The 13,521-nt window shown below is 54.6% G+C and overlaps 1 protein-coding gene across 21 annotated transcripts in view; it reads right to left on the bottom strand.

The window, feature by feature from the left end:
* FANCM (FA complementation group M) overlaps positions 1-13,521 on the bottom strand; it is a 316,043-nt gene that overhangs the window by 234,066 nt on the left and 68,456 nt on the right. Inside the window, exon 24 of one of the 21 annotated variants that reach the window (XM_050335680.1) lies at positions 6,358-6,409. The exons of the other annotated variants lie outside the window; for them this stretch is intronic. The gene's annotated coding sequence lies outside the window, so the exon portion shown is untranslated. Of the gene's footprint in view, positions 1-6,357; positions 6,410-13,521 lie in introns of those variants that run through there. 21 annotated transcript variants of the gene reach the window in all.

Raw genomic sequence — 13,521 nt, 5'->3', positions numbered from 1 at the left:
CTGTCCCTCCATGCCTTGTCCCCAGTCCCTCTCCAGCTCTCCTGGAGCCCCTTTAGGCCCTACAAGGGGCTCTCAGGTCTCCCTGGATCCTTCTCTTCTCCAGGGGAACTCCCCAGCTCTCCCAGCCTTTCTTCCCTAACTCCAGGCCATGGAATCACCCTACACCTCAGCTCTCCCTCCCTGGAGGCTGCAAACACCCAGCACTCCTCAGAGTGAAGTGCCAGGAGCTTTTATTGAAATGAATCCTGTGATCACATGAAAACTTCTCTCCCTGTGAGGATCATGTTTTAATTACATTTAAAATCAGGTAATTGCCCACTTCAGTTGTTTGGGTTCTCGGGGGCCACTCGCATTAACAACAGTGATTATCCAGCCTGGGGTTCCATATGCAGCATTCCAGGCTGAGCCACAGAGGGGCACATTAAACATCAAAATCCAGGGAAAGACTGGCACTCCTTTGCCAATGTGACATCCTGAAGTGACTGTCTGGGAAGTTTTAAAGGCAGAACGAGGCGTGTGTGTTACAGCTGGGGGATAACAGCTGATGCAGCTTGTTGGATGGGCTGAGGAAAAGGCAGTCAGGGAGAAACACATGGATCATAATCCCAGGTGACACAGAGCAGGCATGGGAAGAGCCCTCCCAGCCCATGGATCCCCCTGTGCCCATCCCCACCTTGTCCCCAGCCCAGAGCACTGAGTGCCACGGCCAGGCCTGCCTTGGACACCTCCAGGGCTGGGCACTCCAAACCTCCCTGGGCAGCCCCTGCCAGGGCCTGACCACCCTTTCCAGGGAGAAATTCCTCCTGAAAATGCCTGCCTGGGGCTGGCACAGCCCCTGCACCCACTGCAGGGTTTGCTTTAAAAATCAATTGAGATATAAATTTCACTGCAGAGCTGCTCCCCGTGATTGCTGCTTGCAGAAAAACATAAATAATTAATTGCATTAGAGAAATGTCACTCAGCCCCAGTTTTGCTTCACCTGAAGTGAAAGATGACCACTTGAAAGACAGAAAAATTGTCAGGCACTAAATCTTTCCTGTGTGCTGCTGTCTGCTCCCCTGCTTTCCCAGAACCACTGTCATGTAAGCAGGGAATTCTCTCTGGAGACTCTCAGCCATCCTGATTTATCCAGGGGGGAGGATGTTATCCCAGCCTGACCCTGCGAGAGGAGGAGGAGGAGGATGGCACCAAGTCCCTCATGGAACCAACAGCAAGGATGTCCTGGAAGACCCAGAGATCTCTGCCAAGCCTGACCCACTCCAGAACAACCTCATTGTCAAAGGACACAGGACCTTCCTGTGTGTGGCACAGTGGGAGCATCGAGCCACGAGGGGCCACGGGAGGTTTGGGTGGGCAAAGCAGGATCCCATCCCCCTCTCCAAGGGTTCTGTAGGACAATCCCAGCCCAGCTCTGGTGGGATGAAGCAGATCTTCTCCCAGCCCTTGTCAGCAGAAGGACACAAGAGGGAATGTGTCCAGGGTTGGAGATCAGTTTGCCACACACACCAAGGCTTTGCTGTGTCCCCCTGGGCAGGGACACACTGACAGCGTTTCCTACCCAAGCCAGACCCACAGAGAGGGGAGTTCTACCCAGAACTGGCAGATTTCAACTCAAAGAAGGCTGGATATAGAATGAGTTTGTTACTCTGATGCTCAAAGAGCCTCTTGTCTCCTTGGAGCAGCAGCAGGAGGGTTCTCCCAGGGAAGAGCTCAGGGATGGACTGAGTGGTGCAGTTCATTCTGGGCTGGAGGAAGAGCTGGCAGACATGAACAAGGATAACTCTGAGTAGTGATGCTGTGCAAGACACACCACCAGTGCCAAGGGTCTGCCCCCACCTGTAGGCACAGGGTGGCTTCAGCTCCAGCCTCTGAGGTCATGTATTCCCAGATTTCTGGCATAAATCAGCAATTCCATCATCAGTTTCCCTGTCCTGGGTATCCAGCCAGTCCTTTCTCTCTCTTCCATCTCTGAACAGCTCCTGAGCAGCCAAACCCAACCTTTAGTTTCAGCGAGGAATGAGTCCACAGTGTGCTAACAAAGCAAGGCTCACCTTCCACAGCAAATAACATCAGATTTCATATTTCACTGGCAATAAAATCAATTTCCCTGAAGGGCTGATTTTCACCAAACCTGGCACTCGTGGCATTTGATAACTCAGTTGACTTTTATTTCTGGTTTTGAGACATCAAGTGGCAAAAGGGGAAATAAAAATGGCAGGGAAGAAAAACTCTGCTGAGGACGTAACAGTCCATTAAGCAAAATTTTAAACCAACTTGTCTCTGGCTCTCTGCGGCTCCAATGCAATCCTGCTCCTTCCCTGCAGGCTGTTACTAACACTGCTGTAATGAGTAACTAAAATAAAACTCAAGTGAATAAATATGCTCAGAGGCATTTCGTTATTTCTGCAATTAGAGACAAACTGCCACGGGAGAGCTGAAAGCTTTTGGGAAATCACAGCCAAGGAAACACTTGCCACGACTGCAGCAATCCTTGGGCTGCTCTTGGCACGTGCAGCAAATGCTGGGAAGGGACTGGAACCCCAAAGCCAAACCTGTTTATTCCTTGGAAGACTCTGCTCAGGTGGGAAGTGGTCCTGAAAGAGGAGAGCCCAGTGGCCAGCTCAGTGTGCCAGGGAAATCCCACTGGGAGCGTGTGCAGGGAAGGGAACGGAGCTGGGAAGGGGCTGGAGCAGCAGGAGCAGCTGAGGGAGCTGGGGGGGCTCAGCCTGGAGAAAAGGAGGCTCAGGGGGGACCTTCTGGCTCTGCAATCCCTGACAGGAGGGGGGAGCTGGGGGGGATCGGGCTCTGCTCCCAGGGAACAGGGACAGGAGGAGAGGGAACGGCCTCCAGCTGGGCCAGGGGAGGCTCAGGTGGGACAGCAGCAGGAATTTCTCCTGGAAAGGGTGGTCAGGCCCTGGCAGGGGCTGCCCAGGGAGGTTTGGAGTGCCCAGCCCTGGAGGTGTCCAAGGCAGGCCTGGCCGTGGCACTCAGTGCTCTGGGCTGGGGACAAGGTGGGGATGGGCACAGGGGGATCCATGGGCTGGGAGGGATTTTCCAACCCAAACAACTCCGTGATTCCAGGACAGCCTAAAGCTTTTTTGACATGATATCTGCCATGAGAACAAGGCTTTTCCCGGACCTCTGGGCTGTGGGAGCTCTGAGGATCCTCTCCAGGACAGGGCACAGCAGGGGGTGAAGCTCCCAGTGCTCCCAGTCCTGTCCCTGTCCCTCCTGGTGCCAGGGTTTGTTCCAGAGCAGAGCTCACTGTGTGAGCTGAGCCCTCCCTGCCCTCAGGGCACTGTGCCCAGTGCTGCAGGTAACGATCACATCCACTCAGTCATTATTTATCCCAGCAAAACTCCAAGGGGATTTATTCTTGGAAGAGACACGGCAGAAAAAAGGGAAAGGAACAGGCAGGCAGGGTTTAAAACCCCTCATGTTCCCTGTGCCTGGCTAACAGGCTTTGGGAAAGCACCAGACAGTAAATGTCATTTATTCTGACTTTAATAATCCTTCTGAGGCTCTTTGGCCTGACATTTCCAAGCGAGCCAGGGAAACATGGATGGAACAAAGCAGAGGTAGGAAGCCAGAACATCCCACTGAGAGAGCAGTTATCCATGACCAGGGACAGCTGAGTGTGTCTCTGCATACCCTTGCTGGTATTGTCTGGCTGTGCCCTGAACAGCCTGGGCCTGGGAAAGCACCCCAGGCATGGCAGGCACAGCAGGGACCCACCTGGGGCAGTCTGTGAGCAGCCTGGGCAAACAGACTGACAATTCCAGGGAATTGTGACAACTGGAAGACAGATTTGAACAAAAAACACTTCAATTTATGATGAAGAAGAGCCTAGGAGGACAAGCAAGATAAACAGTGCAAATGTCAGAGAAGGACCTCACTGGCAGCACTGATGGAGATCTGTCCCTAGGGGGTAGAGGGGCCCAGGGGAGCTGGGTGATGGCCAAGGACAGCCTCCCCAGAGAGGAGAATGGCTCATTCCACTTGGACACACAAGTCCATGGGACTCCCTGGGGCTGCTGCAGTTCCAGCAGCTCCACACAAGTGTTCCTCAACCACTGGAGGGCTGTGTCCAGCTTTGGGTCTCTTGCACACGAAGGACAACGTGTGCCCCGAGTTTAGTTTAGTTCTCTCACTTTGTTCTTTGTCTGTCTGCCCTGCAGGCTGACCCTGAACCCATGGACAGACCTCTTCAGAAATCCCATGGCTGGAACTCTCCCTACCCACTGAGGATGATCCCATGGCTACAGATGAAAAGCATGGACTGTGTTCCCCATTTCAGACACATCTCCTGAGTGAGAAAAGAAACTCCTTTCTATCTGAACAGTGGAACTCATCAAGAACCCCTGTTTCCAGGTAAACCCTGCCAGGATGTTTGGCAGCATCAAAAGACCTTCAAATAGACTATTTAGCAAATAGCCTTGTCTGGGAGAGCGGAGAGATCCGGCAACGCTCCGTAATTTATGTCCTGCTTTTCTTAGGGGAGGTAATAAATCAAAGCAGGGATTTTACCTGGAGATACAGAGAGAGAAGGTGCTCTCAGCTCTGCACCTTCATTATTTGTGTGCAGCTTCAAAGCACAGAGCTGGCTGAGAGCTCCGAGAGGGACAGGTAATGATGCCCCATAATCAGCAGCGTAATCAGGAGATAGCTGTGTTACATTCCTCCCCTGGAATATTAATGGAGTGAGGACACTGCAGACTGATGTGCAACCAGGGTTTAAAACCCTTCCAAATGGCTCCCTGGTCCGTTCATCCTGCTGCTGTGCTGCTCTGTGCTCGGGGCTGAGGGGAGGAGCAGGAGGGCATTGCAGTGAGGAGCAGTGTAGCTGCAGGAAGGCATTGCAGTGAGGAGCAGTGCAGCTGCAGGAGGGCATTGCAGTGAGGAGCAGGAAGGCATTCCAGTGAGGAGCAGTGCAGCTGCACCTCCTGCAGCACCTCCTGCTCCCTACTGCCACAGCACAGACAAAAACCACTGTGCTAAAAACCAGCCTGGGTTTGGCCTCCAGGGCTGAGCCTGCAGTCCTGTCAGGCTTTAGGCTCTCCTGCCCCATGTCCCCAAGTGCCACATCCACAGGGCTTTGAAAACCCTCCAGGGGTAGGGACTCCACCACCAGCCTGGGCAGCCCCTGCCAGGGCCTGACCACCCTTTCCAGGGAGAAATTCCTGCTGCTGTCCCACCTGAGCCTCCCTTGGCACAGCTGGAGGCCGTTCCCTCTCCTCCTGTCCCTGTTCCCTGGGAGCAGAGCCCGACCCCCCCCGGCTCCCCCCTCCTGTCAGGGAGTTGCAGAGCCAGAAGGTCCCCCCTGAGCCTCCTTTTCTCCAGGCTGAGCCCCCCCCAGCTCCCTCAGCCCCTCCTGCTGCTCCAGAGGAGGGTGATTCTGTGGACAAATTTCCAGTCACTGTTTCTGTTGGGAAGCACATACATGGAAAGAATTCTTCCCTGGGAGGGTGGGCAGGCCCTGGCACAGGGTGCCCACAGAGCCTGTGGCTGCCCCTGGATCCCTGGAAGTGTCCAAGACCAGGTTGGACAGGGCTTGGAGCACCCTGGGCTGGTGGAAGGTGTCCCTGCCCATGGCAGGGGCTGGCACTGGATGGGCTTTAAGGTCCTTCCAACCCAAACCAGTCTGGGAGTTTATAAATTCCAAGCCCTCCCCCAGACTTCAAGGCATGAGGTGAAACAAGAGGAGCAGAGAATCTGTCAGGACCCACCATGCTGCACTTTGGACACCCAGCTGAGGGGATCACCCACGGCCTGGGCTGATCTTCAACCCCATGAACGCTGGAATGTTCCTCCCCAGGCAGAAAAAGCTGGGGGGGCTATTCAGTGGGGGGTCTATTCCCTGGCTGGGCAGTCTATTCAGCTGGAAGTTTATTCCACGGCGTCTCCTTCCCGGAGAAAGCATTTGCAGGACCCGCACGAGGAGCCAACACGGTTCATCCCAACCCGCTGCGGTGCTCAAGCAAGGGAAGAAACACGAATTAAACAGGTGTTCCAAGGCTGCCGTGTCGCTGTTCCCGGTCATTCCAGCGGCTGGGAGCAGGGCTGATATCCAGGCTGGGCCCGCCACCTGCTGCTCCCGGCGGCAATTACAGGGAGCAGCGATGGGAAGCTGCTCCACCTGCCTTCCCGGGAAGGGGCACCCGCAACAGGACTGCTGGCATTGCCATCAGCAGGACTGGATGGAGAACATGGCCTGAGCCCTCTTCCACACAGGAATGATGGGATAATTACCCTGCTCCAGAGCAGTCCTGCAAGAGGACACAACCAGCTGCTCCTTGTTCCATTTGGGAAGGAGGAAATGGCGGGGACACCTTCCACTAGCCCAGGGTGCTCCAACCTGGCCTTGGACACTTCCAGGGATCCAGGGGCAGCCACAGCTTCTCTGGGCAACCTGTGCCAGGGCCTGCCCACCCTCCCAGCCAGCAATTCCTTCCTGATATCCCATCTATCCCTGCCATTCCATGTCCATGGCTGCTCCAAGTCTCCAATAAAACCCCCCATCCCTTCCCAGTGTGCCTTTCACTGAGCTGCCCACAGTGCACACAAATCCCAGAGTGGGATTTGCCAGGGAAGCATCACATCCCTGTGAGGGGAAACAGCTCAGCATCACCCCTGAGTGACTTTGGGGTGACATCCTGAGGATTTCACTGTTCTTTGCTCCCAGCATTTTCAGTTCCTTCCCCACAGTGACAGTGAGCTCTGTGCTGGGACTGCAGAGCTGGGACATCACCACAGGGCTCCTGGTACACACATTCCAGAGGCCCTGGAGGTGGGAAGGCTGCACTAGGTGAGGTCTCAGGGCTGTCCCACACTCTCCCCACTCTCATCCTCCCAGAGAGTTGAGCAGCAGGCAGGGCAGCCAGAAATGGCTGCGGGAGCAGCCCCGGGCACGGCCATCGGCCCTGGCCATTGGCACCACCGGCTCTGATGCACAGGAAGCAGCTGCCAGCCAAGAGGGCACAGCCAGCATCTGGAGCAACTCAGCCTGGAGTTAATGACATAAACTATGCAATGAGAGAAGATCAGCTGGATTGGTGTTTCAGCAGGAACTGGGAGAGCGTGACCAAAGCCTGTGCCCGGGGCTCGGTGCTGACACTGCCCAGAACACCTCCTGGGGTGCTTTTGGCCAAGGAGCATTTCAGGCTCCAGGCAAGAAGGCCCGAGGGCTGCAGCACTTGCTCTTTCCCCAGGTAAGCTCCTGGAACACCTGCTGGCACTGGTGGTGCTGGTGGCAGCCCCAGCTCCGAGCTCAGCATGTGCCGGCTCACGGCTGACCTTGGGCTCTGCTGGAGGAAATGAAGGCTCCCGCAGGGGCAGCCAAGTGGAAAACTGAAACTACCATTTTCCAGAGATATTCAAGGGAAAAAAGCCTCAGGGACGATCTTTTGTCAGTTCCCCAGACTTGATTAACTGCCTTAATGCCACATGATTAATGGCTTTCAGAGCCCAGTCCCTGTGCACGTGGTGTGACTGGAGTGTCTCCCTTCTCCAAACCCCACGAGCTGCTGTGGAGCCACGACCCCTGACCCTGAGGGGCCACAGAGCCTTCCTCAGGCTGCATCCTCCTCCTGCCAGAGGGAGCACCAACCCTCCTGACAGGAGACACTGCAGGGCTGCAGCGTGTGCAGGGCAGGGAACGGAGCTGGGAAGGGGCTGGAGCAGCAGGAGCAGCTGAGGGAGCTGGGGGGGCTCAGCCTGGAGAAAAGGAGGCTCAGGGGGGACCTTCTGGCTCTGCAGGTCCCTGACAGGAGGGGGGAGCCGGGGGGGTCGGGCTCTGTTCCTGTGCAAGAGATGTGTGACAGAGCAGAACAAGTGGTGGGAAGAACATCAAAGAAAAGGAAAAGCCTTTAAAAAGTGAACAAAGCTCTGCTGAAGGGTCAGCAGGACCCTGCTGAGTACCATGCTGACCATGGGAGCACAATCCAAGCAATTCCACTCTCCCCAGGGATCCCTGGTGGATGCTCCCCAGGAGCAGCAGTGAGAGGAAGCCCGGGAGATCAGATCATTTCAGCCCTGCAGCCTAAAGCAGTGGCCAAACAGCACATGGGCAGAGAAGATCAGCAGAAGAAAAAAGGAAGCACTGGCCTCATCCCCTTGTAGGACTGGCTGTGTCATGACATGTTCTCCGGATGAATAATCCCTGTTTTACAGCTCCTGGCAAATCTGGGGTGCTGAACACGGATTAATTCCCACAAACCAGCCCAGATACCTGTATTCCATGAGCACGAGGTGGTTAAACACATGTGCTCCACACAGGCCTTACACAAGCCACCAGTGAAGCTCTGGGAGTGAATCATTAATCACTTGTCAGAGGTTAAACCAGTGCAGCCTCCAGGAGGAATTCACAGCATTTTATGCAGCCTCGGATCAAAAATTCCTCCTGTTCCTACCTTGTTAATAGAATGCAAGGACTGTGCATCTCAGGGATCTATAAATAAACTTCCAAGGCTGACTTGCTGCTCCTGTTCTTAATGGCAGGGAACTGCACCCTGGAGCTGCCGGGGCAGGCAGGGACCTGGAGGAGCTGGTGTGGAGGGAATTTGGGATGGTCCCTCCTGTGCCCCTCACCAGGCTCCCTTTCCCAAAGACACTGGGGAACAGGATCAGTGCCCCTGGATGCCCGTGTGGCAGGATGTGTGTGGGAAATGCACACTCAGGTATCTGCATTACAGGCTCCTGCAGCAATGACTGGCCATTGCATCGTGCCATTGCCAAAATCATTCCTCTGTTCCCAGACCCTATGGAGCTCATGGAGGCAGCAATGCCTGTCCATTCCCAGCCTGGAGTTCTCACAGCTTTTTAGGATCCCTGCTCTATGGGAAGTTTTAGTGCCAGCCCAAATTCAAGTCATTTTACAATACATATTTATTTCACTGCTTCTCAACAGAACAATTTGGAAACCTCCCAAATCCTTCAAACAACAAAACTGCTTTTCCTTTATGGCACAGGAACAGTTTCTTTGCCTTTCTCTTCCCAGGGAGAGCAGCCAGCACGGGCAGCCCCCCAGCTTGCACAGGGATGGATTTTTCCCATAAAAGCGTGAGCAGTTTGGCATTTCCAAGCTGTCACTGCCACGCTACTGCCTGCTAATTACATTTATAATTCCTTCAACGTGGGCAGCAGAAGCTGAATATCAGGTAAAATTGACTTTGTCTCCCAGAGAGTGGGCAAATAAAACTGCTCATCTGAGGGTCATTCCATGGCATGAGGTGGCAGAGGTCCCTCAGCAGCGTAAATGAGCCCTGACAGGGAGCTCGGGATTCTTCCTTCCGCTGACTCGTACTGTGGCCAGGGCTGGGGAGAGGCTGCAGAGGGCCCAGCTGGGAATGCAGGGACTGGAGAAGCACCAATGGCACTTCCAGAGGGAAGAGTCAGCTCCCTGCTCCCCTCCCTCCCCACACCACAACACACCCATGCCACCCCCTAAGAACTGGTTTTACAGCTGTTTCCATCTTAAGGGACAAACACCCCGATGATCTCCTGCAGATGATTTGGGAAGGGAGGACACACTGAGATGAGACCATAAGGACAGAACAATCTCCATACCATGCCAGATGTCACTCTGAGTAAAGACCTGGGCAGAGGAAGTGTCATTAGTGCAGCTCAGGTGATGTTTGTGCAGGAGCAGGGAATACACCAAAGGGAAGGATGGTTTTCCCTGCTGAGGGAAGAACTGCCAAGAGATTCTCCAGAGAATAAAAGCACTCCCAGGAAGGATCATCCCTCACTTCCTAACACAGAACCCTTCCCCTCTGCACCTCTGACAGGCTAGTAGAGTATTTCAGAGTCTCCTTTTATACCTGTGGTTAATTCTTCAAACAGAAGCCAAAGAATATTCCAGTAACTTCCTCTTTTTGGTCTAATATTTGAATTATGCTCCTTTCCTTTTCTTGATTATGTGCCCATCAGCAATGCTGACTGTCATAGAGTCCCACACTGGTTTGGGCTGGAATCGTTCAGGTTGGAAAAGCCCTCTGAGCCCATGGAGTCCAACCATCCCTGGCACTGCCAAGGCCACCACTGCCCCATGTCCCCAAGTGCCACATCCACAAGGATTTAAAATCCCCCCAGGGCTGGGGACTCCATCACTGCCCTGGGCAGCCTCTCCCAACACTGGAGCTCCTCCTGGCTGGGAGCAGGAAAAAGAAAGAAAGATATTTTTGTGGTGCTACTGCTGCTTTTGGAAATTTAATAACAATGATAGAAAACAAAGAATGTTTTCATCAACTTCAAACAGACAACAGATGTTGGGTTTAATAAAAATGAGTTATGAAAGCAAAGGGAATAACAAGAATTAATTAGAGGTTGCTGAGCAAAGTCCAGAAATCTGACAATTCCTCACAATTAATTTATAGGTTTGTGTTTCCTCAGGATAGGTGGATACTCTTTCTTTACTTGTTTTTAATAATCACAGAGTCCCAGGATGGTTTGGGTTGTAAAGGGACCTTAAAGCCCACCCAGTGCCACCCCCTGCCATGGGCAGGGACACCTTCCACTCTCCCAGGTTGCTCCAAGCCCCGTCCAACCTGGCCTGGAACATTCCAGAAGCTGGGATCACACTGGTGCCAGCACCACAGGAGGTACAGACCACTGGTTCTGTATTTCAGCAGTGTAAAATCAAAGTCACTGCTCCAGCTCCCAGGGGCATCTCTTCCCGAAGCTCTTTAGCAACACAAGCTCAGAATTATCTCCTCCAGCGCAGCGATCCCCAGGCACGAACAGGGAGAAGGATCAGTAACAGGGATCACTGGAATCACAGGCTATGCACCAACTCTGCATAAGGAACGGTTACATGGACCGAGTTCCCCAAAACACGACGGTCCTAAAGACTGACCAGTTTCCCCTGCTGCCCCAGGGAGCTGCGGCACTGCCGGGACCGAGGGACCCTCTCAGGAATGCTCCTCATTCCCAGGAGGAACTGCCAAGCAGCACCGCCCTCACGGCCAGCATTCCCCAGTGCCCTGGCAGACCCTCCCGGTGTAACTGCTGCTCTGGGGCAGCACGGGGGCTGGAATGGATCCCTGCCGGTGTAACTGCTGCTCTGGGGCAGCACGGGGGTCCCTCCCGGTGTAACTGCTGCTCTGGGGCAGCACGGGGGTCTCTCTCGGTGTAGCTGCTGCTCTAGGGCAGCACGGGGGCTGGAATGGATCCCTCCCGGTGTAACTGCTGCTCTGGGGCAGCACGGGGGCTGGAATGGATCCCTCCCGGTGTAACTGCTGCCCTGGAGCAGCACGGGAGTCTCTCCCGGTGTAACTGCTGCTCTGGGGCAGCACGGGGGTCTCTCCCGGTGTAACTGCTGCTCTGGGGCAGCACGGGGGTCCCTCCCGGTGTAACTGCTGCTCTGGGGCAGCACGGGGGTCCCTCCCGGTGTAACTGCTGCTCTGGGGCAGCACGGGGGGCTGGAATGGATCCCTCCCGGTGTAACTGCTGCTCTGGGGCAGCACAGGGGGCTGGAATGGATCCCTACCGGTGTAACTGCTGCCCTGGGGCAGAACAGGGGCTGGAATGGATCCCTGCCGGTGTAACTGCTGCCCTGGGGCAGAACAGGGGCTGGAATGGATCCCTGCCGGTGTAACTGCTGCTCTGGGGCAGCACGGGGGTCTCTCCCGGTGTAACTGCTGCCCTGGGGCAGCACGGGGGGCTGAACGGGTCCCTCCCGCTCACACAGCGCCCACGGCTCTGGAATGCTGCCATCCAAAGGGACGGCCGAGCCACGCGCCCGGAGTATCCATAGCAACCCTCAGTGCCATCTGCCTCCCTTCTCCCTGCATTAGTGCTGCCCTCGCAGATCCTGATTTTCCATCGGCCGGTGTAACTCCCAGGCCCAGGGAGCTCCAGCCAGCTGGGATGTCAACACTCTTGGAAAATAATGTTATTAACAGGTTTTATTCTCCTTGTCTCGGAAGTGCTGCAGTTAAATCAGATTTTATCTAAACGGGAGAGATGGGAAGGAAGGAGATGCCACCAGTGCTCAGTCTCAGTGGAGAGAAAGCTGGTGCAGCTAAGAAACTGTGGTTAGATTATAAAAACTGTACAACTGACACTAAATTTCACCATGAAGGGATGGATGAACCTCATTCTCACCAAAGAAGGGGTAGAATCCACCTCCTGCAGAATCTTAATGACTTGGTAATTTTGTATTCATTATTCTCATTCAAATGTGAGGAAGAGGGAAAGTGAAGGAAGAAATGCATTAGGAATTTGGAGCAAGATCTACTCCCAGTCACACTGCACTGGAGCTCTGCTGGGAGAGGACTGAATTGGGAAACTTGGAATCCCAGGATCCCTGAGGCTGGAAAAGCCCTCCCAGCCCATGGATCCCCCTGTGCCCATCCCCACCTTGTCCCCAGCCCAGAGCACTGAGTGCCACTGCCAGGCCTGCCTTGGACACCTCCAGGGCTGGGCACTCCAAACCTCCCTGGGCAGCCCCTGCCAGGGCCTGACCACCCTTTCCAGGCAGAAATTCCTGCTGCTGTCCCACCTGAGCCTCCCCTGGCCCAGCTGGAGGCTGTTCCCTCTCCTCCTGTCCCTGTTCCCTGGGAGCAGAGCCCGACCCCCCCGGCTCCCCCCTCCTGTCAGGGATTGCAGAGCCAGAAGGTCCCCCATGAGCCTCCTTTTCTCCAGGCTGAGCCCCTCCAGCTCCCTCAGCTGGTCCCCACCATCTCCTGAGCAGGTCATGAATTAGGTTGGGGAGCTTGTCAAACCTTCCAGTGTTCCTGGCTTTAAAGGAACAGAAGTCTGACTCTTCCTTGAACTGCAGCACGAGGGGAAGGGTGAATTTCTCGCACTCCACAACCCCCCACTGGTGTCCCTGACAGGCTGGTGGCTGCTACCTGTGGCATTTTAATCCCCTCAGACACTTCCTTACTGACAGAACCAACAGCAAACCAACTGTGTGGCTCTGGAACCCCAAACCCCAGCTGCAAAGGCCTTGCCATCACCCCCACATGGCTGCCTCACGCCCAGGCACTCGCCCTGGAGCTGCTGGCTGCAATCCTGTGCAGAGGCCCTGCCTGCAGGGTGTCCCTGCAGCAATGGCAGCCTGGGCTCCCTCCCTTCCCGGGAATTAGTATGCCATGGTGAGGATCAGGGCCATTTGCACGAATATAAAATATTCAATTAAGGAGGCTCTGGAATATTTAATCGTGACATTGAAATGCTAAGGAGTGCATTAACATTTATTATTCCCTATAAAGGATGGCTCTCCAGTGCTCTGCCAGCCACTGTTCCATAACAGCCCTTTGGAGCTCCGTGTGGGTTTTTGGTCTCCTTCCTAAACCAATGCTAAAAGGCAGCATTAATGCAGATTAGGGCAAACCTCATAACCACTGCAGTAACACTCTGAGAGAGAATGAAATTACCACCTTGTGGCTTCAACAACTGAGGGAAACGGGGGTTTTTCCTATTTCCAATTAGCAGAGCTGAGGTGGCAGGGAATTACACAGGGAGGCTTTCCAGCAGTGGCTTAGGCCACAGCGAAAAGGCAGGAAAACCACAGGACTC

This window comes from Myiozetetes cayanensis, unplaced genomic scaffold (assembly GCF_022539395.1).
Source record: "Myiozetetes cayanensis isolate MyiCay16 unplaced genomic scaffold, myiCay2020 scf6-25, whole genome shotgun sequence".
Taxonomy (NCBI): domain Eukaryota; kingdom Metazoa; phylum Chordata; class Aves; order Passeriformes; family Tyrannidae; genus Myiozetetes; species Myiozetetes cayanensis.
The sequence above is the reverse complement of the archived record's forward strand: the minus strand, read 5'-3'. Positions and strand labels throughout refer to the sequence as shown.